The sequence below is a fragment of the Rhinoderma darwinii genome, chromosome 7 (assembly GCF_050947455.1).
Source record: "Rhinoderma darwinii isolate aRhiDar2 chromosome 7, aRhiDar2.hap1, whole genome shotgun sequence".
Classification (NCBI taxonomy): domain Eukaryota; kingdom Metazoa; phylum Chordata; class Amphibia; order Anura; family Rhinodermatidae; genus Rhinoderma; species Rhinoderma darwinii.
The window spans coordinates 26,959,740-26,985,596 of NC_134693.1; the positions used below are offsets into that span (position 1 = coordinate 26,959,740).

At 43.8% G+C, this 25,857-nt stretch overlaps 1 long non-coding RNA gene across 1 annotated transcript; it reads right to left on the reverse strand.

Moving 5' to 3' along the window:
• Positions 1 to 8,738: 8,738 nt before the first annotated feature.
• LOC142657100 (uncharacterized) lies at positions 8,739 to 22,520 on the reverse strand. The gene is made up of 3 exons (XR_012849808.1): positions 22,367 to 22,520; positions 14,266 to 14,326; positions 8,739 to 9,480 (listed from the first exon to the last, which is right to left on the reverse strand). It is a non-coding gene; the product is annotated as an uncharacterized LOC142657100 (long non-coding RNA).
• Positions 22,521 to 25,857: the final 3,337 nt, after the last annotated feature.

Here is a 25,857-nt window from a genome sequence, read left to right on the forward strand (position 1 = left end):
CGGCTGCGTCATTTTCGCGCAGCCGCCATCATAGAGATGAGGCTAGTCGACGCCCGCCACTGTCCAAGGTGCTGAAAGAGCTAACTGATCGGCAGTAACTCTTTCAGCACCCTCGACAGTGAATGGCGAACACAATATACATCAACCTGTTTAAAATTAAGAAAAAGTTCGTACTTACCGAGAACTTCCCTCCCGGCCGTTGCCTTGGTGACGCGTCCTTGGTGACGCGCCTCTCTTGACATCGGGCCCCACCTCCCTGGATGACGCGGCAGTCCATGTGACCGCTGCAGCCTGTGCTTGGCCTGTGATTGGCTGGAGCTGTCACTTGGACTGAATTGTCATCCCGGGAGGTCAGACTGGAGGAAGAAGCCGGGAGTTATCGGTAAGTCAGAACTTCGTTTTTTTTTTACAGGTTCATGTATATTGGGATCGGAAGTCACTGTCCATGGTGCTGAAACAGTTTAACTCTTTCAGCACCCTGGACAGTGACTATCTCCTGACGTCGCGTACCGGAAATTTTTTTGCCGGGTTCGGCCAAAACGAGTTTGGCCGAACCCGGTGAAGTTCGGTTCGGTTGTCCGGCTTCGCTCATCTAAAAAGACACTCCGTTTGGAAACAGAAAAGCACGTGGTGCTTTTCTGTTTACATTCATCCTTTTGACAGCTGGTGCGCTGTTTCAGTCGGTTCGCACGGAAGTGCTTCCGTGCGACCTGCGTGGTTTTCACGCAACCATTGACTTCAATGGGTGCGTGATGCGCGAAATACGCGGAGATATTGAACATGTCACGTTTTCTGCGCAGCTGACAAACGCTGCGCAAAAAGCACGGACTGTCTGTACTGCCCCATAGACTTGTATTGGTCTGTGCGTGGCGCGTGAAAACCACGCGGCCCGCACGGACCGAATACACGTTCGTGTGAATCCCCCCTAAGTGTCATAAACATTTAATTATTAGTTTTTCAATAAAACTCATGGATGGTATTGTGTCTGAGGGATCTTTGGATCATTGTAATCAATCTCAGACACCTGTGATAATTCGTTTTCCAGGTGTGCCCAATCAAAGGAAAACTACTTAAGAAGGACGTTCCACATTATTAAACAGGCCACAGGTTTCAAGCAATATGGGAAAGAAAAAGGATCTCTCTGCTGCCGAAAAAGCGTGAAATAGTGCAATACCTTGGACAAGGTATGAAAACATTGGATATTTCAAGAAAACTTAAGCGTGATCATCGTACTGTGAAAAGATTTGTGGCCGATTCAGAGCACAGACGGGTTCGTTCAGATAAAGGCATAATAAGGAAGGTTTCTGCCAGACAAATTAATAGGATTAGGAGAGCAGCTGCTAAAATGCCATTGCAAAGCAGAAAACAGGTATTTGAAGCCGCTGGTGCCTCTGGAGTCCCGCGAACCTCAAGGTGTAGGATCCTCCAGAGGTTTGCAAGTGTGCATAAAGCTATTATTTGGCCACCCCTAAACAATGCTCACAAGCAGAAACGGTTGCAGTGGGCTCAGAAATACATGAAGACTAATTTTCAAACCGTGTTGTTTACTGATGAGTGCCGTGCAACCCTGGATGGTCCAGATGGATGGAGAAGTGGATGGTTGGTGAATGGCCACCATGTCCCAACAAGGCTGCAACGTCAGCAAGGAGGTGGCGGAGTCATGTTTTGGGCTGGAATCATGGGGAGAGAGCTGGTAGGCCCCTTTAGGGTCTCTGACGGTGTGAAAATGACCTCTGCAAAGTACGTAGAGTTTATGACTGACCACTTTCTTCCGTGGTACAAAAAGAAGGACCGTGCCTTCCGTAGCAAAATTATCTTCATGCATGACAATGCACCATCTCATGCTGCAAAGAATACCTCGGTGTCATTGGCTGCTATGGGCATAAAAGGAGAGAAACTCATGGTGTGGCCCCCATGTTCCCCTGACCTCAACCCTATTGAGAACCTTTGGAGCATCCTCAAGCAAAATATCTATGAGGGTGGGAGGCAGTTCACATCAAAACAGAAGCTCTGGGAGGCTATTCTGACATCCTGCAAAGATATTTAAGCAGAAACTGTCCAAATACTCACAAATTCAATGGATGCAAGAATTGTGAAGGTGATATCAAAGAAGGGGTCCTATGTTAACATGTAACTTGGCCTGTTAAGTGTTTTTTTGATTGAAAGAGCTTTTGATTTCTGTAAATATGACCTCCTGATGCTGCAAATTCAACAAATGACCATTTTAGTTCTCTTTACAACCTTTAAAATGTCTTGATCTCTGTTGTGCATAATAATTTGAAACCGTGCATTTTGAGTTTTTTACTTCTAAAACAAAATCTGTTATCATTAGAAGATTTGTTCAATAAAATTTGCATTATACTCCAACGGTTCATGGCTTGAAGATTATACTGACTGTCATTTGCATCGACTATTTAGGAAAATCAGCGAAAAATAACATTTGCATAATAATTTGGAATGCGGTGTATTTCTGCGTTTTATACAATTGCTTCATATATAAATTCACAAAAGTTAAAATGGTATAAATTGGTTATGTTAAATGAAGGTAAGAATGGAAAATGTGTATGTCCAGTTGTCTTATAACCATTCACATTCCTCTTTCAACACTACTAGGATTCTTCTTGAGAAAATGTACCCCTCGATTAGCCATAGAGAAAGCTTATGTAGTTCCATTGCCCCCCATAGGGACACTTATAGAAGGTAGAACGTTACCAGTATTTTTCGTCCCATCTGAATCCCAACTACCATTCTGCCTAAAGAATTACGTCCCAGCCGCACTGTAAAGAGTATATACAACATTTCCAGTTGATGCTTATGCATCTTCTGTGTTCATTATGAATTTGATTACAATCCAAGCCACAAACAAAATCTTTTTAACTGGCAATAAACATTAATGTAGTGAACTGCAACCTGTGGCTTTTAATCTATTGTGAAACTAAAACCCCCAGGAATGTCAAGGTATGCTGGGATTTGTAGTTTCGCAAAATCATTATGCATGTATTTTGGTGAACTTTCTGAGCCGGACAGTTTGCAGTTGCCTCCAACCTGTGGCTCCACCAGATGTTGCAAATTACAACTCCTGTGGTGGCTGTAAGAACATGCTGGGAGTTTTAAGGAAAGTCGACCTGCTTATGAACAAATGGTGGTTTAGGTGACCACTCCCAAGTACATTAACCATTGAAATTTGTATATGGCTTGTTCCGCATTAAAAAGGGCAAAAGTTCACACAAAAATATAAATAATGATTTTCACTAATGATTGACACATATCTGGGGCAAAGATTCAGTTTGCTGCCCTAGCCATATGTCTAAATACACTGGCCAAGGCAGAAGGACTTGTTGGCGCTCTCCCTAGAACCCAGCACCAGGGGCCCCGTCAGCCACACTCATGTGCCCATGGCCAGTCTGATGTTACAAATAAATAGATCTGACCTCACTACTCTATTTTTAACAGATATTTGATGGGTGTCTCCCCCAATAAATATTTGAATCGGTAGACCAGAGAATCGGTGAGGTTCTGCCAGACACCATAAAGTTTGTTAAAAAAAAAACAACAACTAAATACACAATAATATTAAGTGTAAAAATTAGAGAGAACTTACATACAAAGGTCTATACACACTGATCATTGGAATAGATGGACACAACACAATTTCATAAATCTACCACACATTATTTTTATTTTCTACTGATAATTTTGTTTCAACTTTGCAAAATGTCAATTTAATTTAATCTTCCCCGTAACTGTATTTCCTCTGCCTTCCTCTGGGATCCTAATAAGGGTATAACTGTGGTTGGCAGCTAGATAAGTGAGTTATAAGTCCGAGAGACTCGTCAGTCATTCTGTCAGGTAGGGAGCAAAGAACAGTCAAAGTGTATACAAAAAGGTGCTGAATCACATAACATAATAGTAGAAGAAACCTTTAAACCTCATTATTGTTTCTATGGTCAGATCTACACACTATATGGGCATGACCTGGCGATAATTGTTGCTAATGATTATAATTAACCTGATATGCTAAAAATGTTGTCTTCAGACAGGATAAGTAGTGGTAATGGCAATGTGTAAACAGGAGTCTTTTTTAGTAGCTAGTATAGGAATGGCCGGCTTCCCAACGTCCAACTACATTTCATATTGTAAAAGAAGATCTGCATCCTATAAAGACATGAGGGTTCCCCACTTTACTGAAGGGAAATAGGGGGTTTCGTAATGGGATTAAGTAGCAAGGAAAGGTAGAATAGTCTATTGTGAGGAAAACAGTGAGGGGTGGACTGGAGGAAAAAAGGAGGTCTGCTGATTGGAGGTCTAACTAGAGGCATTTATAAGGAGAACATTTTAGGGACAGTTAAGGCCCTATTACACCGGCCGATGCAGCGAGTGCCGATCAACAAGACATCATTGATCGGCACTTGCTTGCTCCTGTCACACGGAGCTATGGATGGGGACGAGCGGTCGTTACTCCCATCGCTCATCCCCATACATTATTATCATGTCCGCAGTGCATCTTCCTGTTTACACAGGAAGATGTGCTGCTGATAACGATAATATTTTACTTCTTTAAAATGATAAGATCGGCAGATGATCGAGCGTTTGCTCGTTCATCTGCTGATCGCTGCCCTGTTTACACAGGACAATTATCTGCAATGAGCATTCTATCAATGCTTGTCTGCCTGATAATCGCCCAGTGTAAAAACCCCCTTTAGGGACTTTTCTTTCCAATACAATTCCCACCCTCACTAACTAATTGTTATAGAAAGTTTGGTTTTAGACCTTCAATGGCTCTAAGGCTGAATTGCGGCACTCCACACAAACATAAAAACAGTGGTTTATAGGCCACAATGAGCAAACCACAGGCTGTGCTGCACGGTTGCTCGTCAGTGGCGGGTCATAGGCTGTGCCTTAAGTCAATTCAGACAGGTCTATCTATCCTATATCCATACTCTTGGCACCATCGTCAATTTTCTATCGATCCTATTTTTAAACAGATATAATTAAAACTTGGAAAAAGTTTATTTTTAATTACAACAGCGCTGGATCTACCATTTCTTCTTTATACAATCAACTAGTCGTGTGCCGTCACGAAGACCCGTGCGCAAGGACCACAAAACAAAAGTCCATACAAAAGGTGAGCTGGAGGCATCTTTCTTTTTGTTGATTCAATTCAGACAGGCTTTGGTAGCTATAAGGGTTGGTCAGACAACCAACGGCTACCTGGCCGTGGTTGCTGGTCCTAAAGGTGGAAAGTCAATGTAGGCAGGCTCCACTGCGATAGTGTAGGACAAACCAGTCAAATTCAGGCCTGCAGTACTCCAAAATTTGATGTCACAGGATAGAAAATTGGTCATCTTGGACTTCCAAATGCCGAGCCTTTGATTCCCTTGGAGATAAGTGGAACCAAGAGGTGTCTGGTAGCAAGCCAACCCTATCATCGTATTGGAATAAACATGCATGCTTGGCCGATCCAAGTGTGCATGTTTATGGAGAACTCAACTGACAGCTATCTAATGTGTATGGCCAGCTTAACGTCCAGTATCCCACTCCTTGATTTCTTCAGTAGGAAAGTCTTGTATTGAAGAACCATTTTTTGCCCATGCCATATGTATTCATTTCATTAGTAGCTCACTGTGTACCATGTAGAATAGCTCGTGAGGTAGCTACAGAAACGTCTGAATTATAATGTTCATTTGAAATTGTAATTTTTATCTAGTAATATTTTAGAATCACCAGATGCACCTACTCCTAGTTTCAAATCATAATCTGCTGAATGTTAAAACTTTACATATCATATCGTTACTTTTTCTCTTCGTCCTGTGCTTTTGACGGCAAGAATAGATTTTGTCTATGCCGTTATAAACAACGAAACCGGACGGAAACCTGATGCACTTCATTATTAATCAGTGGGAAGCATTAGTAAATAGATTTGTCACATTGGTCTTGACTCGGTTAGGAATAGAAGCCATGACGGTTGTGTGAACAGAACCTTTCGAGATCTGTAAATCTTAATTCACTTTTAAAAGTATCAAGTCAATAAATTATGCAAGTAAGGAAACTATCATTTTCTAAACACTCAATTATAGCAATGCAATAAATCAATTTCAAATAAATATATATGAGAATGAGCATAAGGCTTCGTTCACATCTGCGTCAGGGCTCCGTCCATGGGTTCCGTCTGAGCTTTCTGTCAGTGGAACCCATGAACGGAAACCTGATTGAAACAAACGGAAACCGTGGGTTTCCGTTTGCATCACCATTGATTTCAATGGTGACGGATCCGGTGCAAATGGTTTCCGTTTGTCACCAATATTTAAGGGTTCCGTCCTTTTGATGGAATGAATAGCGCAATCGACCACGGTATTGATTCCGTCAAAACGACGGAACCCTTAAACAACGGTGACAAACGGAAACCATTTGCACTGGATCCATCACTATTGAAATCATGGTTTCTGTTTGTTTTAGTCAGGGTTCCGTTCATGGGTTCCCTGGATGGAACCCGTGAGCAGAGCCCTGACGTAGATGTGAATGAAGCCTTAGTGTTAAGAATAATTTTTAAATTATAATTTGGCCATTTAATCGTGCAAACGATCAAACCATCTACATGCCATACTCAACTTGCAGATCAGGAGAAAGCGGAAAATACATAAGTGTTTTTTTACATATTTTAAGTGTCGAATGATCGGCCAAATTTCATGCCATACGCGCATAGTTCCAGTTGATGACCAGTCAGAGGGAATCCAACATAACCGATCACTTTTTTGGTAAACAATGGCAATTCCCGAACAGCCAAGCATTCGTATTTATTTCAGTGGGGAGAGGGAAATAAGCCGGTGCCTTACACTTCTAGCAGCATATCTCCTTAAAGAATAAGGGATCAGGCATGTTGAAATCCAACATGCCAGAGAATTCTTCCATCTGCCATTAAGGACAGTTGGGAGATCCGCATACATATGAGATTATCATCCGATCCTGGCGAAGTTGGCAGGTATGGCTAATTTTAATCTCAAGTGTCTGGCCAGCTTTAGAAACATTGAGAAACACTGGTCTTCAACAATTTTTGGACGACAAAAAAATTTTGGGATGTGTTTTATGATTATGATACTCCATTACCTGCTTCAAGCAAAATAAATTATTTAAAGGAAACCGTCATGTGATGTGCATGTAATCCTGTAAATTCACAAAACCCAAAAATACATTCCAGAATTCTCCTGGAAGTAGATCCATAGGTTACATTGATACGTCAATTGACCACAAAATATGCAAAAGTGCTCGTAATAAACCCCCCAGCAATCCAAAATTCCGCCTCTGGTTCAGTATGTTTTAAAGGGACCATGCTGTTTTTCCTGCCCTTGGCTAGACAGTCCATCAGGATGTTTCCTGATGCAAAGAAAAAGAAACTTTGTCACTGTCTGACATGAAAGGGAGACTCTCTATGTGATATCATTACTGGAGTCATAAATAACAAAGGGATGCTGTGCCATGACCCTCAGGTGACCTGACATTTTCATTGGAAAGTGGTGGTCCGGGAACCCCATTTGAATAAAATAATAACTTTTCACGCGTTTTCAGTGATGTCACTATAAATGGCTTGTTTAATATAATCTTATCAGCTGCATTTTGCACTGCGGAGAGCGGTGAGAAATGTTGGACGTGTCTCCTAAAGGGTTTACATCAAGGGTGAAGAAACCATTAGCATTAGTCATCACACAACAAAAGTTGCAAAACTCAGAGAACCAGTTACATGAACAATCTATTCATAGAACGTAGAGATATTTCACAGCTCATATATACCCATGAAGAACACGTCATATAAAAGGGCTACTAACTCGAACATACCAGTTAAAGATGAGTTGTCACCTATCCTGACATGTCTATTTTAGTAATTGCTTGTAATCCCCTTAAAATAACAATGCTGGATCATCTTTTCTTAGAACTCTACGTTGTGCCATTACTCTGGTATTCCTCCTAGAAATTTATGTATGAATTGATAACTGGGTGTTACTAGTTGGGGGGGGGGGGGTGTCTAACACTGACCAATCACTGCTAACAGAGTCAGAGTGGGTAGGGATGCACCCAATTGACAAGGGGAATAGTAACACCCAGTTGTCAATTCTTTCATACATTTCTAGGAGGAAGAACAGAGGAAGGGCACAACATAGATTTTTAAGAAAAGGTGCTCCAGAATTTCCTGGGAAACACAATTATTTACTAAATAAAAAAACATAACATTACTATAGGGGTGCGCAGGTTGCAGCTGCACACCGGCCTTGTTTTTTGCCCAATGCCCCCTCTACCACATAGGAGAACACCAGAACTATAAGGGTATATTCACATGTCAGATTTTCAACAAAAAATTCCTTCCATGCAACCGAATGGGGTTGTTTTTGAAGCATGCACATGGATTTCTGCACGCTGCATTCAGTTGACAGTCTCAGCAATTTCTGCAATAAATTTGCTTTGTGTGAATATACCCTAAATGGCGCATGGTGGTTGTGGGGGCCCTAGTACAGATTTTGCACCTATTCCTAGGATTTTTAACATCTAGTTTTGCCATTGAGCATGGAGATCCGGCAGTGTCTCTACATACAGGGTCTGTTGCTAAGTATGATCTTCATCAAATTTGGGACTCTACAAAGCAAACCACCATTAATAGGGTTGTCCCATTTGGATTTTCACTAAGCCCATTTTCACTTTAGGGCCATATGATCATCGTAGAGAGGTCCCTTCTCAGAAGCCCACTCCATTATCCAATAAAGAGCGCCTTATGTCCTGGAGGATTTGAAGTGCCTTTGTATGACATGGTTGCCCATTCATTCTTCTCCCAGCAATGTCAGCTGATCGTCGGGGGATTTTGCAGCAGGACATGCAGCGATCATCTGGAATACTTACTAATGAATAATTACTACTTACTTATAAATAATTGCTATTTGAAACTAACGAAATATAAAAGAGCTATCGTTAAAATAAAATGTAACCAAACACTTCAGATTGCAAGACCGTATAGAGCTCATCATGTAGCCTGAGTCATGACAACCTATTACTCCTTTATTTGTAATACACAAACATGGGAGGAAAAGAAGAAGACACCCTGCTAAGCTCAATATCTATAAATACCCGGTAAGTGAAATTTTGCAAAAAAGAAGGGAGGCACAGATCCTATTGTGCCAATAGCTGCTGTATTAAAAAGTGTTAGTCCTAACCTTGGTATTGACTAAATAATACTAAATTCATAGGCCATGCAGCAAAGCTCCCAACCATCCTTGAATCTTGAGTCGTGCACATGAACCATACCAAAAACATGGTCAGCTAAGTCTTCATGCATGACACATGCTTAAGATACCAGACCCCAGACTCCACCAGCACCCAGAGGGTCACCCCGGTCACTCACAGACACTTAGCAGCCTAACCTCTCAAAGTTGCTAACCGCCTGTACATTTTTGGACCGTCTGCAAAAATAGGGTGTTTTTCTCCGCTGTACTTGACGTCCTGCAAAAAAAACAAAACACCATCTATTATTTTATCGATTCAAAGTTTCCAAGCCAAGCCACCTATGCTTAGGCCTGTTTCCCACGTAGCGTAAATGCTGTGGAATTTCAGCAACCGAATTGTGTGCGAAAATTCTGCAGCATTTACAGTAGCAGCAAAGTGGATGAGATTTTTAAAATCTCATGCCAACGGTGTAGAAAAAAAAGCAGCGTAAACGTTAATAAATTGACATGCGGTGCGGAATTAAATTTCGCAGAAGGTAAATTTATGCTGCATTTTTGTTGATTTTCTGTTGCGGGTTTTCCTTATTGAATTCAATGGGGATGCAAAACCCACAACAGAAAGCCAAGTGTTGCGACTTTTGCAGTGTAATCGCAGCGATTACACCCCAAAAATCGCAACTCCAAAAAAAAAAAACATACTTACCCAGAACGTCCTCCTTCTTCCTGCAGTCCGGCCTGCTGGTATGACGTTTCATCCCATGTGACCGCAGCAGCCAATCACAGGCTGTAGCGTCACATGGCCTGCAACGTCTTTGTAGGAGGCTGCAGCAGACATCAAAGGAGGGAGGGGATAAGTATGAGCGCTTTTTTTACGCAGCAGAAATTCTGTCCGAGAAACCACAACCCAATGTGGTGTGATTTTTCGGACAGAAGGTGCTGCGGGTTCCAGGTCGGATACGCTGTATGTTTTTTACACAACGTATCCGACCAGAGGGAACCCAGCCTTAGAGAGCGGGATGTATCGCTAGGGGAGAGATCATTTCATGGTCAGATGCACTGTGCATATAACGGGAGACCTCCCTGAGTCCCGTCTCCTATCCATCTGCGTGACTGTTTCCCGCTACCACAACAGCAACCAGACAGGGGACTCCTTTTCCGCTACACTGAAGTGACCTATAAGTCAGTGTGAGGCACAGGACATCAGTAAGGCATCTGATCTGCTAGGGAGGAACTAAACTACAAGGAAACACACTAAAGTTTAGGGTCTGAATTAATTTTGGGGACTGAAGTCTAAAATAATTTTGGAGTCTTGAATAAATTTTGGGGTCTGATAAAGGGGTCATGTGCACTACTTGTGACCCAAAGGCTTTATGTTGAAGGTGTGACCTAGGTAAAGGGACGGGGCATGTGTCTGTGAAAAATGTTGGTCCGTCCGTGATTTTGGCTCAAGTGCCAAGACATAACTGAAGAGGAGGTTGGAAACCTTCTGCTGATCCTATCATATAGACTTGCAGGGAGGAGTCTGTATTATGGGCAATTAAAGGAGAACCCCGTGCAGGAGAATAACCTACTCTTCCAAGAAGTCTCCCCTTTTTCTAGGAGTCTCCTAGGCATTCCATGAGAATAGGCAATACTGCACCAAATGGAGCCCATATCCGTTGTCAACTTTTATTTCCTAGGTTCTATATTGCAGGGGACACGTGCACTAATATAAGTAACATGATACGGTGCCTTCATGATTATCTCTAGAGTCCTCGGTTTGAATCCGACTAAGTGCAACATCTGCGTGGAGTTTGAATGTTCTCCTCAGGTTTGCGTAGGTTTCCTCCGAGTACTACTGTTTCCTCCCATACTCCAAAAAAAAAAACCATATAGATATTATATGTTTAGATCGTGAGCCCCACTGTGGAGAGTGAGTGATGACAGCTTCTGTACAGGGCTTTGGAATATATTGGCGCTATATAAGCAGCATAAATAAATGTTCTGCACATACTCGTGACGCAGCAATTATGAGTGGAATTGCTCTTTAGTTCTCAATAGGAAGAATATTGCAATCCGCTAATAAATATGATTTTTTTATTAGGACTTATCTCATGGAAAAAATGTGATAATTCTCCGTTCTGTTCATGAGGACTAGAGACAGCGTCTCCTAGAAAGTCTCATATTGGCACGGTTTTAAAAGCTGTCTATTGAGAAGGATTTTCCTGGAAGCGCATAGAATGCGGATAAAATATTTGTTTCCATTCCAGCACAAACTGTGCTCTAAAATTCACACTGAGGCAGCAGCAGCTGTGATATATACTGCGTGAGAGCCTCTTCTAACTAATAGGATGAAAACCAAGAGTCTAACAGGATGGAGAATACCTACGGCAGATTATACTGCTTTACCTCCTCTTACACCACAGGTCACTGACAGCTCGAACAGTGATAGGATAGAATTGAAGCTTTTTTTTTTATATAGATTCTTTAAAAAATGTATTTTCTAGATTTTTATATTTTCTACTGTCTAAATATTTAGAGACTGTTGTGTCATATCATTTTAATGTGATCTCATCTATGCTCAAAATCAAATCAAATTTTAATGTCAGCCAGAAAGTAGCTACCAAAATTATTTTTAGCAGCCACACAGCTATTTTGTTTTGTCACCGAGTCACCCACACAGATATGGAGTTCCTGTCCCCCCTACCTATGTTTTTTGGTGGCTATTTCTGTTAGGTTTAAGGCCTTATTCACATTTGCATATTTTGGTCAGTATCAGTGTTTGGAAGCCAAAATCAGGAGTGGGTCCCAAACGCAGCAGAGGTGCAAATCTTTCCATTATCGATTTTCTTTATGTTCCTCTGCTAGTTTTAGCTTCTAAATACTAATGCAAAATACTGAAAACTAGATATTTCTTTGAGGAAGCTGAACCACATAGGGAAAGCTTCAGGGACTGCAGGGAAGAGGAGGAGGAGGAGTGAGAAAGTGAAAAAATGCCCAGGAGCGTGATTGGGTAAGAAGTTAAGGGAGGTGTGGCTTTGTTTACACACAATATAAAAGAGCACAGGGCCAGCGTCACCACCCGGCAAACCCGGGCAAGTGGGGGGGCCCACTCGGCCGTCGGGTGCAGACGCTGCCGCCGTTAAGGCATCACTGTCCATATATGGACAGTGATGTAAGGAGGAGAGGGGTCCCAGGCAGAGCGCTAGCGTCTCTGCTCCGGGACTCCGTCTCTGGGAAAGCCCCTGACATCGCTGTCCATATATGGACAGTGAATATGGACAGCGATGCCCGGACCAGAGCAGTGTCCCAGCCTGACCGCGCTGGTCCCGCCTCAAACCAAGCCTGCGTCCGCAGATTCAGTTGGATTGACTGTTTCGTGAGCACCTCGGGACAGGCAGGCGCGATGTAGTGACGTCACTACATCGCGACTGTCTGCGACGAGTCACTCACAGCACAGTGCAGAGGAGGAGAAGGATCCTCCACATGTCGTGGGAACGGGGGTAGGTAAGTAATTATGTTGTTATTTTTCTATTAGGTACATATGGGGGCATTATACTAGGTATGGGACGGGGTCCTCTTGTAGCTGCTGAAGGGGCATTATACTGTATGGGGGCATTATACTGTATGGGACAGCTGTGGGGGGCATTATACTGTATGTGGCATTATACTGTATGTGACAGCTATGGGGGCATTATATTGTATGGGGCAGCTATGGGGGGCATTATGCTGTATGGTGCAGCTATGGGGTGCATTATACTGTATGGGACAGCAATGGGGGGCATTATACCGTATGGTGCAGCTATGGGCAGCATACGGTATGAGGCAGCTATGGGGGGCATTATACTGTATAGTGCAGCTATGAGGGGCATTATACTGTATGGTGCAGCTATAAGGGGCATTATAGGGTATGGGCAGATATGGGGGGCATTATACTGTATGGTGCAGCTATGGGGGCATTATACTGTTTAGTGCAGCTATGGGGGGCATTATACTGTATGTTGCAGCTATGGGGGGCATTATACGGTATGGGGCAGCTATGGGGGGCATTATACGGTATGGGGCAGCATTCATGGGGTCTGTTGGGTAAGGCAGCTGGGCATAGGCGTGCAAAGGAGTCTGGTGGTGTTGGGTAGGGAGGCCTAAGCTGAATTCTTGCACCAGGGCCCATGAGCCTTTAGCTACGCCACTCCCAGGCAGAGTGCTAGTAGTGCTCTGCCTGGGACTATGGATCTGGGGTTGCCCCTGACAACACGGTCCATATATAGTCAGTGACGTCAGGAGCTGTGTGGCACTACCTGGGAGGGGGCTGAGTGGCACTACCTGGGAAGGGGCTGTGTGGCACTAACATCTACAGAGGGCACTAAATTTATTGGGGTACAAACTGGGGGCCTAACTTCTATATGGGGGCATAAACAGGGCCTAATGTCTATATAGGGGCACAAAGTGACGATTTTTGGCATTTTACTGCCGCCGTGAGTTTCCCCGCAGGGGGTCCCACTAAGTCTGTGTCACTCAAGGGCCCACATAAACCTGGAGCCGGCCCTGAAAGAGCAGATATGGAAAATACTAGAAATATTGCACGAGTTAGAAAATTTGGGAGGTTATAAAAGTAATAGCACTAAAACCGAGGTACTACTGCTGGATAAACATATGGATGTTGGCTGGAACCGAGAAATCGGACTGAATATTGTAAAAGAGAAGATTAAATATTTAGGGATCTACATTGGGAGTGATATACACGATATTTATAGGTAGAATTTTGTGTCGGTATTGGATTATTCTAGGAGGCAACTTATTATTTGGAAGGATTTGCCACTATCCTTATACGGTAGGAAGAACCTAATTAAAATGGTGATCTTTCGTAGACTTGTATCAGCTCCAAATGATCCCACTCCTACTGAAGCACAACGATATAAATAAAATTAACAAAGCCTTCCAGAAATTTATGTGGAGAGATAATATGGCATATAATATTGCATGTATTGCAAGATATGCTATAGAGTAGATAAATGATAACAACAAATTTGTTAATTCTAAAATTGAAAAACAACTAACAACATCAAACTCCTTGCGGGTATACCTCCATCAATCTTCTGGGGTGGGCCTTTTGAGGACAGGATCTTCGGTCTTGCTGAGAGACTCTAGAATAGTATGGAGAATGTTGAGAAAAAGCTTTGACTTACCCTATAGTTTGTCAGGGTTGCTGACCATAAGGGAATATTTACAATCTAAAGGATATTTGAATAACATAGGCTGGACAAGTAGATGGTCTCAAAAAGGTATATGCAGAATCTCGGATTTGATAGACGAAGAAAATAGAGAACTTAAGACCTTTTGCCAAAAAAAAGAACAATTTGGTCTGGATCAAGTTTTTTTATGCAATACACCGTGTTCAAAATTATTATGCACATTGGATTTAAGTGTCATAAACATTTAATTATTAGTTTTTCAATGAAACTCATGGATGGTATTGTGTCTTAGGGCTCTCTGAATCATTGTAATCAATCTCAGACACCTGTGATAATTCGTTTGCCAGTTGTGCCCAATCAAAGGAAAACTACTTAAGAAGGACGTTCCACATTATTAAGCAGGCCACAGGTTTCAAGCAATATGGGAAAGAAAAAGGATCTCTCTGCTGCCGAAAAGCGTAAAATAGTGCAATACCTTGGACAAGGTATGAAAACATTGGATATTTCAAGAAAACTTAAGCGTGATCAAACGTACTGTGAAAAGATTTGTGGCTGATTCAGAGCACAGACGGTTCATTCAGATACAGGCATAATGAGGAAGGTTTCTACCAGACAAATTAATAGGATTAGGAGAGCAGCTGCTAAAATTCCATTGCAAAGCAGCAAACAGGTATTTGAAGCCGCTGGTGCCTCTGGAGTCCCGCGAACCTCAAGGTGTAGGATCCTCCAGAGGTTTGCAAGTGTGCATAAAGCTATTATTCGGCCACCCCTAAACAATGCTCACAAGCAGAAACGGTTGCAGTGGGCTCAGAAATACATGAAGACTAATTTTCAAACCGTGTTGTTTAGTGATGAGTGCCGTGCAACCCTGGATGGTCCAGATGGATGGAGTAGTGGATGGTTGGTGAATGGCCACCATGTCCCAACAAGGCTGCAACGTCAGCAAGGAGGTGGCGGAGTCATGTTTTGTGCTGGAATCATGGGGAGAGAGCTGGTAGGCCCCTTTAGGGTCCCTGACGGTGTGAAAATGACCTCTGCAAAGTACGTAGAGTTTATGACTGACCACTTTCTTCCGTGGTACAAAAAGAAGAACCGTGCCTTCCGTAGCAAAATTATCTTCATGCATGACAATGCACCATCTCATGCTGCAAAGTATACCTCTGTGTCATTGGCTGCTATGGGCATAAAAGGAGAGAAACTCATGGTGTGGCCCCCATGTTCCCCTGACCTCAACCCTATTGAGAACCTTTGGAGCATCCTCAAGCAAAATATCTGAGGGTGGGAGGCAGTTCACATCAAAACAGAAGCTCTGGGAGGCTATTCTGACATCCTGCAAAGATATTCAAGCAGAAACTGTCCAAATACTCACAAATTCAATGGATGCAAGAATTGTGAAGGTGATATCAAAGAAGGGGTCCTATGTTAACATGTAACTTGGCCTGTTAAGTTGTTTTTTTATTGAAAGAGCTTTTGATTTCTGTAAATATGACCTCCTGATGCTGCAAATTCAACAAATGACCATTTTAGTTCTCTTTACAACCTTTAAAATGTTTTGATCTCTGTTGTGCATAATAATTTGAAACCGTTCATTTTGAGTTTTTTACTTCTAAAAAAAAATCTGCTATCATTAGAAGATTTGTTCAATAAAATTCGCCTTATACTCCAATGGTTGATGGCTTGAAGATTATACTGACTGTCATTTTCATCGACTACTTAGGAAAATCAGCGAAAAATAACATTTGCATAATAATTTGGAACGCGGTGTATATCCAAATATGCTAGATAATAAAAAAGCAAGGAGATTTGAAAAAACTTTTGGATACTAAACAAAAAGAATTTAGCGACATTATGAGAGGCATGCAGAGAAGTCAATCAATCGCATTTGTTAGAAAAAAGATGCTGGTTAAGGAGAATAGGAAAGGTATAAAAAATATAATAAAAAAATGGAAAAGGGATTTGGATACACAGATTTCGGAGGAAGAAATAGAAGAACGTTTGATAAAGGGATTGGCTCAGGTTAGGAGGGTAACATCATCTGAAAACTGAAGAGAGATGCAGTGGAAGGTAGGGGACAGGCTTTACAAAGCATTTAATCTACCTTATCAAAATTATATACCTAACTACACACGACAATGCCCAAAATGTGGGGAGATCAATGCAGGATTGGTCCACAGAAAAATACATGAGATTTATACTAAGTAAAGAGGTAAAATTGGACGAATTGATGCGTCTGATACAATTCAACTCGGGTGAAAAAGACAGCAATCTTTTACACCTAATGATACTTTCAACAAAAAAAGTTATTTTAACAGAATGGGTATCTGTAGCGTCCATGGCCGTGGGCCGTCGGGTTTAATCACCTCCCGACGCCCGCAGCCATGGATCCGTGAGCGCTGGTCCCCATCTCCTTCCTAGGAGAAGCCAGCGCCCACTTCCGCTCCGTTCTGCTGTGTCCCGTAGGAAATCGTCATCATCATCAACTGCCATGATTTCCTGGTCTATAAGAAGGCCCCAGGCCTTCTGATCCTTGCCTGAGCGTTGTTAGTCTATCCCAGTCTGTCTTGCAAATGGTCCCTTAGTGTTTCCCCGTTCCAGTTGTTACCCGTGCCCCATTACCCGTTCCTGTATCCCGTATTGTTCTTGTTCCTGTGCCTACCAGTGTTGAAGTCGTGTCTACTGCACCTGCTGTCATTTGCCACGTCCAGTGTCATTTGCCACGTCCAGTGTCTTCTGCCACGTCTAGTGTCTTCTGCCACGTCTAGTGTCTTCTGCCACAAACAGTGTCTTCTGCCACAAACAGTGTCTTCTGCCACAAACAGTGTCTTCTGCTACATCGGATACTGCCCGCCACGTCTGGCGCTACCTGCCGCACCGGCCTCCATCCGTGCTGAAGCCACAGCCACCGTCTGTACTAGTTCAGGTACCCAAGCATTGCTATCTGCTATTGACTTTCGTGTAGACGGTGACCTGGTCAGCTACCTCCCCGCTACGGCGGAGCGGCCTAGTGGGTCCACATACCTTGTGACCGTGACAGTATCAATGCATATTCCATCATTCTTACAGGTTAAGAGATTATGGAAGAAAATATTATATTGGCAATGGATTGATAAAAACAAATCAAAAAGAGAGAACAATCCGGGTGGATGGAAAGAAAATGGGAGCCAATTGTTAACAGAATACTATCCAGAGTAGAATTTAAAGAGATGTATATAAGCTACAATAGAAAAAAATAAAAAAAGGAAGGAAAAAGGATAGGTACGGACTACGGATAGATGGGGGGGGGGGGAGATATAGGGTATATGGGTAAAGTATACTAGGAACAATTTTTTGTGAATATAAATGTGTGCATATATAAAATTCCACCTGTGAGTGGATAATGTTTTTATACAGATGGAAAATCTATATAATCTATATTTTTATTTAAAAAAAAAAAAAAAAAGGGGAGGTGGGGATTTAGGGGAGAGTTTAAGGGTATAGCCCTCCCTTACCTTTTGCTGCAGCGTGAAGTAACACCTCTCCATGTGGTGAGGAGAATTTTCTTTCTTTAATCTTCTGTCTCTTTCATCTGGTTCAGCATGGCTGATGACCTTCTTTAACAAGTGGCCCGGCAGGTGGCGGCTGAAGGTACTACCTGGCTGGAGGATCTGCTGTGAGAAAGGAGGGTGAAGTGGACGCAATAGCTCCTGGAGATGCTGGCACAGTGACTAGTGGTAGGCCTCATCGCGTCACCCCCCCCCCCATGCGCAGGATTCGGAGAAGGCGAGGATGTCCGCCATCAGCCACAGCTGTGTAGTCCACTACAAGTGTATCCTTGATCATGTGTTCAGTTTGGTTCTGGCCTGCAACGGCGGGGTCAGAGCGGGGATGTTTCTACTGCAAGTTACAAGGGGAATCCACGTGATGCTGGTCACTTGTCTGCCTTGTCCCTTTTCTCTTTTGCAGGTTGTGGAAAAAGCACGCAGAGGAGAGGGAGGAAACGCAGTTCCGGAGGTGGTCGTAGGCACGATCATCGTAGAAGGCGACACGGCAGAAGTGGCCGTTCTCAGAGGCGGAGATCCCCCTCGTCATCCTCGGCAAAGCATCCCTCCTCTTCTTTCTCACCGACAGCATCATCTTTGTATTCAATGCCGCGGGCGTCCAGCTGTGCTGTTGAAGGGAGGAACCACAGACGGCATCGCGTTGACTCACGGCGTGCTTCGAATGACCTGGGCGGGTCGTCCCAAGGCGGGTCTTCAGCTCGTGCTCTGGGCGGTGAGCAGTCCTTGGTTCCGGCGGCGCCAGTGGCAGAAGCAGCGACCTCAGGAGTGGCGGGGACCCCTGCGCTCAGTGAGTCTTCATGCGTTGACGCATGGCTTTCAAAACCTCTAATGTCTGGTAATGGCTTGGTGTCTGTGTTGAAAGCAGTGGTGGCCGGGTTGGAGAAAAGTGAGGGTGCTCCGCTGTTTTGTGGGGTTGCTCCGCTCGGAACTCATCTGTCTGCTGAGGTTAAGGATAAGATTGGTAAGAACGAATTTGTTAATATATAGTCCTTGATCTCAGTGGAACAGGTGATGGTGGACAAGGAGCACACTTTTGAGAAAGGTTCGGATAAAAAGGTGTTAGTTTCCAAAACTTTTGGCAATTGGCTCCAGGGTTTTTATGACCCTGGTGCATATAGTGTGTCAGCAACACCCGGAGAAGTTTGCAGAGTTATTCGTATACTTCGATACCATCTTTAGCTCCCACAGACTGCACGGAGGTGTGGCGTGGTGGCGCTACAACGAAGAAGTTAGTCGCCGGTTGGCTTGGTCGCCTAAGATTGGCTGGGCGTCAAAGGCAACGGACGTATAGTTGCAGTTGATTTTAGCATAGAGTGGTAAACAGGTTAGACCCTTTCCCAGCGGGGCCGCGGGTTCAGGAGCAGCTCCAAGGACCGTTGCCGCACGCCCTACAGGAGCCTGTTGGCTCTATAACGAGGCACATTGCAGGTTCTTTGCAATCTGCACGTTTCGTCACAAATGCTCCATTTGCGGGGGCGCTCACGCGGCACTTCGATGCTTCAGCAGGGGAAAACAGCATGGGAAAGGTGCCCCCGCCGGCACAGCAGAGAACGCCGGTGAGCGTCCTCGTGATGGGACGATGGTAAGAGTGGTACCACAGGAGACAGGAGGCCGAGGCCCTCGCTAATGGTTTTAGCGTGGGTTTCGTTATTCCTTTTGAAGAGTCGTTCGTTATGCTGTTGTCGGATAATTTAAAATCTGCTAGGGATAGCATTGAAGTGGTTAGGCAAAAATTGTCAAAAGAAGTTGAGTTGGGTAGGGTAGCTGGCCCCTTCGAGGAGCCTTCTTACTCAAACTTGAGGGTCTCCCCAAAAAAGGTAGTGCTAAGTTTAGGATGATTCACCATCTATCATTTCCTCGTGGGGGCTCGGTCAATGACGGGATATCAAAAGAGGAGGCGGCGGTGTCATACACGTCGTTTGATGTAGAGGTGAGCCTAGTTCGGAGCGCAGGTCCCGGAGCGCTATTGGCAAAATCCAACATAGAATCTACCTTTCGTTTATTGCTGGTCCACCCGGACTGTTTTCATTTACTAGGTTGTTGCCTGGATGGGCTGTTTTATGTTGATATGTGTCTCCCGATTGGTTGTTCTATTTCCTGCTGTTATTTCAAGTTTGCTTCATTTTTAGAATGGGTAGTGCGTCTTGAGACAGGCGTGTCTTCCATCATACATTATTTGAACGATTTCCTTTTTGTAGGTCCACGTGCTTCTGGAGTTTGTGCTATGTTGTTATGCGCGTTTAGGAAGATCATGTTGCGTTTTGGCGTTCCAGTGTCCGAGGAAAAGACTGAGGGCCCAGTTATGGTTTTGTCCTTCCTAGGTATGGAGATAGACACGCGGGAAATGGTATTTAGACTTAGACGAGAAACTTATGTGTTTGGTGTCGCAGGTTGATCAGGTAGCGAAGTCAAAAAAGGTAACCCTTAGGCAGTTACAGTCTCTCTTGGGTCTTTTAGTCTTTGCTTGTCGAATTATACCTATGGGTAGGGTGTTCTCTTGGCGGTTGTCCTTGGCTACGAAGGGCGTCCTGAAACCTGATAATTTCATTAGGGTGTCTAAGAGCATGCGGGAAGATCTCATTGTATGGCGCTCTTTCTTATATTCGTTTAATGGTCGTGCAGTTTGTCAGGACAGTGAGGTTTCCAATGTAGATTTTCAATTGTTTACCGATGCTTCGGGCAGCTGGGGTTTTGGAGCGGTCTTTGGTAAGCGATGGTGCAGTGCACCCTGGCCAGCGGCGTGGTGGTCCCTCGAGTTGACCAAGAACATCACTATGTTGGAGCTTTTCCCTATTGTAGTTGCACTGGAGTTATGGGGTGCAGATATAGCTAACAAACGCATTTGTTTTTGGACTGATACTGCAGTAGTCCAGGCAGTTAATAGTTTGTCTTCCAGCTCTTCGCCCGTGTTAGCACTTCTCCGTCGTTTAGTTCTGAAATGTTTGCGCCTCAACGTGTGGTTTCGTGCTAGGCATGTACCCGGTGTCGACAAGAAATTAGCTGATGCTTTATCTCGTTCACAGATGTTGGTTTTTCGGGATTTGCTTTCGGGGGCGGTGTGGGAGGGGGGGTTTTTCCCCCCTCATTTGTGGGCCCTGGTCGAGAACAACTTGTGAGCCTGTTGGAAGGTTCGGTAGTTTCGTCTACTTGGAAAAGCCATTGTCGGGCTTGGTTTAAGTGGTTAGAATTCGCAGGCGGCGTATTCCCGAGCAATCCAAGTAAGCATCTCAACATCACTCTGGATTTACTGGTCCATTTGAGGAAGGTGGGTAGTAGCGCGTCAGTGGCAAACAAATTTTTGGTAGGGGTAGCCTTTATGTTGAAACTGTGGTGTGCTCGTGATGTCACTAAGGAGTTCGCCAAACATTGAGGGGTTGGAAAAGGGAACATGTCTCACATGACACGCAGCGGCCCGTGTCTTTTGAATTGCTGGTGAGAATCGTGGGCAGCTTGGGAGTTGTTTGTAAGGATGAGTATGAACGGTGTTTATTTAAGACAGCTTTCATACTGGCATTTTTCTGTGCTTTTCGAATTAGTGAGTTGGTCACCACTAGTGTTAATAAAGGCGACTGGGCATTGTAAAGAGAAGTGTATGACGCTGACCAATCAGTGTCATACACTTATCTCCATTCATTTTTAGCAGTAGTCGCAACACAGCGTGATCTCGCGAGATCACGCTGTGCAGTCACATACTCCTATATTAACTTTACCGAAGTGTCTTGGGAGTGAATAGACATCATCTCCAGCCAGGATGCGGTGTCCATTCATCACTCCCGACACTTCTGTAAAGTTTCTGTGAATGACAGCACACGTGATCTCGCGAGATCACGCTGTGTTGCGACTACTGCTAAAAATGAATGGAGATAAGTGTATGACACTGATTGGTCAGCGTCATACACTTCTCTTTACAATGCTCAGTCGCCTTTATTAACACTAGTGGTGACCAACTCACTAATTCGAAAAGCACAGAAAAATGCCAGTATGAAAGCTGTCTGCTAAAAATGAATGGAGAGAAGTGTATGATGCTGATTGGTCAGAGTCATACACTCCTCTGTACAACGCCCAGTTGGTAAAAAGTAAAAACACGCCCAGTTGTCTATTAAGAAAGTAATTAGCATAAATCTAAAGTTGTACATAACTTGCTCAAAATTGATAATTTTTCAAAATAAAAACCATTGCTGTTATCTACATTACAGCGCCGATCAGATTATGTAGGAGACAGGGCACTTATAATCTGGTGACAGAGCCTCTTTAAGCTATAGAGAGTATGGGTTTAGGAATCATAAATGTATGGACTTTGCATGCAGTCTTGAGGAAGCTGAACTGCATAGGGAAAGCTTCAGGGACTGCAGGGAAGAGGAGGAGGAAGAATGAGAAAGTTTGGGTAAGAAGTTAAGGGGGGTGTGGCTATAGGGGATATAGGGGAGAGTTCAAGGGCATAGCCCTCCCTTACCTTCTGCTGCAGCGTGAAGTAACACCCTCCCTGGTTTGGTTTGGAGATACTGTGGTTTTCCGGATATGTTCCATGGTATGGTTGTTTCGGTTTTCGTTTCTTTTATTGCAGATGTCACAGCTGGCGGAGTGTTGGTCTAGAAGGCGGGTTAGGACACCCTACATGCTCGCTGCTGGATAGCAGACGGGGCGTATCAGGAAATAAAGAAAGAGACAAGAGTTGAGAAATATGCCTTCAGGCCAAGTGTTTACCAAATTAATTGTTTATGTTTAATAAAGCTGTGGCCATTCCCAGAATTTACCATAAAGTAGTGTCCTGGTCTTTAGTTAAGTTAAGTTAGAGTATGGACTTAGGAATCATAAAAGTACGGACTTTGCATGCAGTCTCAAATATATCCATTATGTTGGCTCCGTATTCTGTCCGTGTGGAACAAGTGCATAACACAGAGTCCGTATGTATATATCTATATGTACATACACAGTTTAACCATAAGGGTATGTGCACACGATAGCAGGCATTTACGTCTGAAAAGACAGACTGTTTTCAGGAGAAAACAGCTGCCTCGTTTCAGACGTAATTGCTCCTCCTCGCATTTTGCGAGGCTTCTCTGACAGCCGTAAATTTTGAGCTGCTCTTCATTGAGTTCAATGAAGAACGGCTCAAATTACGTCTGAAAGAAGTGTCCTGCACTTCTTTTGACGAGGTTGTATTTTTACGCGTCGTCGTTTGACAGCTGTCAAACGACGACGCGTAAATGACAGGTTGTCTGCACAGTACGTCGGCAAACCCATTCAAATGAATGGGCAGATGTTTGCCGACGTATTGTAGCCCTATTTTCAGACGTAAAACGAGGCATAATACGCCTCGTTTACGTCTGAAAATAGGTCGTGTGAACCCAGCCTGACATTAAAACCACTGACAGTCAGGGTATGTGCACACGATAGCAGGCATTTACGTGTGAAAAGACTGACTGTTTTCAAGAGAAAACAGCTGCCTCGTTTCACACGTAAATGCTCCTCCTCGTAATATACGAGGCGTCTGTGACGCTCGTAAATCTTGAGATGTGCTTCATTGAGTTCAATGAAGAACGGCTCAAGTTACGTTGCAAAGAAGTGCCCTGCACTTCTTTGCCGAGGCAGTCAATTTACGCGTCGTCGTTTGACAGCTGTCAAATGACGAAGCGTAAATTACAGGTCGTCTGCACAGTACGTCGGCAAACCCATTCAAATGAATGGGCAGATGTTTGCCGACGTATTGTAGCCCTATTTTCAGACGTAAAACGAGGCATTATACGCCTCGTTTACGCCTGAAAATAGGTCGTGTGAACCAAGCCTCAAAGTGAATAACATTGATTATTTATTTCCAATGGCGCCTGTCAATGGGTGGGATATATTAGGCAGCAAGTGAACAGTCAGTTCTTGAAGTTGATGTGGTGGAAGCAGGAAAAATGGAAAAGTGTAAGGATCTGGGTGACTTTGACAAAAGCCAAAACGGACGGTCTTGTGGGGTGGAACTGGTATACAGTGGTTAGTAGCTAGTGAAAGTGGGCCAAGGAAGAACATCAAGGAAGCAAGTCTGGTCATATCGCACAGAAGGGCTACTGTAGCACAAATTGCTAAAACAATTATTGCTGGCTATGATAAAAAGTTGTCAGAACACACAGTACATCGCATGCTATATAAAGGGCTGCGTAGCCATAGACCAGTCAGAGTGCCCATGCTGACCTCTGTCCACCACTGATAGCACCTACCATGGGCACGTGAGCATCAGAACTGGACCATGGAGAAATAGAAGGTGGCCTGGTCTGATGGATAACTTTTTCATCATGTGGATGCCCGGGTGAGTGTGCATTGCTTATCTGAGGAAGAGATGGCACCAGGATGCACTATAGGAAGAGAAGAAGCTGGCGGAGATCTCAATCTGATCGAGCATCAGTGGGATGTGCTAGAAAAACAAGTCCGATCCATGCAGGCTCCACCTCGCAACTTATCTGCAACTAACGTCTTCGTGCTAGATACTACAGGACATCTTTACAGGTGTAGTCGTGGAGACCATGTCTTGACGGGTCAGAGCTGTTTTGGCAGAATGAAAGGGACCTACACAAGGGGGTTCGAAAGGTATGACTATACGATATATATATATATATATATATATATATATATACACACACACACACACACACACGTAGCTTCTAGGAAAGCTGGGTTAGGGCTCGTGCTCACAGGTGTATTATGGCTCCATGCCTGAGCCATAGGTTTAAGCGGGTTGTCTTATTTAGAAAATGGCTGTCCATTTGCCCTATTAGAAACAAATATAACTAAATAACAATTCAATGGAATGCTTAATCAATATGTGACCCTTTGCAACTGATTGTTCATTGCTTCAGTGTATCTAAAATAAAAAATTAGGCGACTTTGCAAATAGTCTTGATAAAAAAAATATCTACCGTTTTGTGTCTTCAGCACCTATGCAGATCTATGTGTCTCCATGGTTCCAGACTATAAACAAACCGTGTGTAGCCTGATCCTGCAGTTATACTTCCTTCTATGTACCCTACTTCTTGCTAACATACATTCAATATGCATCATCCTCATTCTGCACAATCACATTGTGCCAAAGTTGTCAGATAACCCTTCTTTTTTTTTTTCTAAGCCCATCTAAACATTTATTTTAGGGCCTTTCATTGATGGTCGCTACTGTACTTGACATTCTGTTAAAGATCTTGCTTGCCTAGTACCATCCCATCTATCCATGACCCTGACCTCTGGCTTTTTGATCTTGCGTCAGAGCTATTGATCCGTTCTGGCCTATCCCCAGACACATCTGAGCCTCAACACCTGTCAGGATTTACCTGTTATTGGTAGTTGCTAAAATGGAGAATTTGTATTTACCCCACTAATGACGCCAGATCAGGTGGTTGGGGCAGCGGATCCCCACCCCCATCCCCACTATTTAATATCCACATACCCTAAGGCCGGATTCATACCGGGAGCCGGGCTTCTAGCATCATAGTTATGTATGATGCTAGAAGTCTCTGCCTCCCTGCAGGAATACTGTCCCGTACTGAAAACATCATTACAGTACAGGACAGTCTTCACACGGAGAGGCAGTGACTCCTAGCATAATACATAACTATGATGCTAGAAGCCCGGCTCCCTGAACTGTGGTCGGTCCGGGAAATACGGCCAACACATGGTCCGTATATCACGGACCGAACACGGATGTCTGAATAAAGCCTTATAGTGCATATGGCAAAAGTTGTCCTAATGGGACCACCCCCTTAGGCCCCATGCACACGACCGTGCCCGTACAGTGATTACAGGCATGGCCGGCCACGGACAGTCACCCGCATTTGCGCACCGTGCTCCCATTAAGTATGTAAATAAGTATGTCAAATAAAAAAATAGGACCCGTCCTATTTTTTACGGAAGGTTTCAATGGCACGGACAACTTCCCATAAATATACGGGAAGGTGTCCGACGCCCACAGAA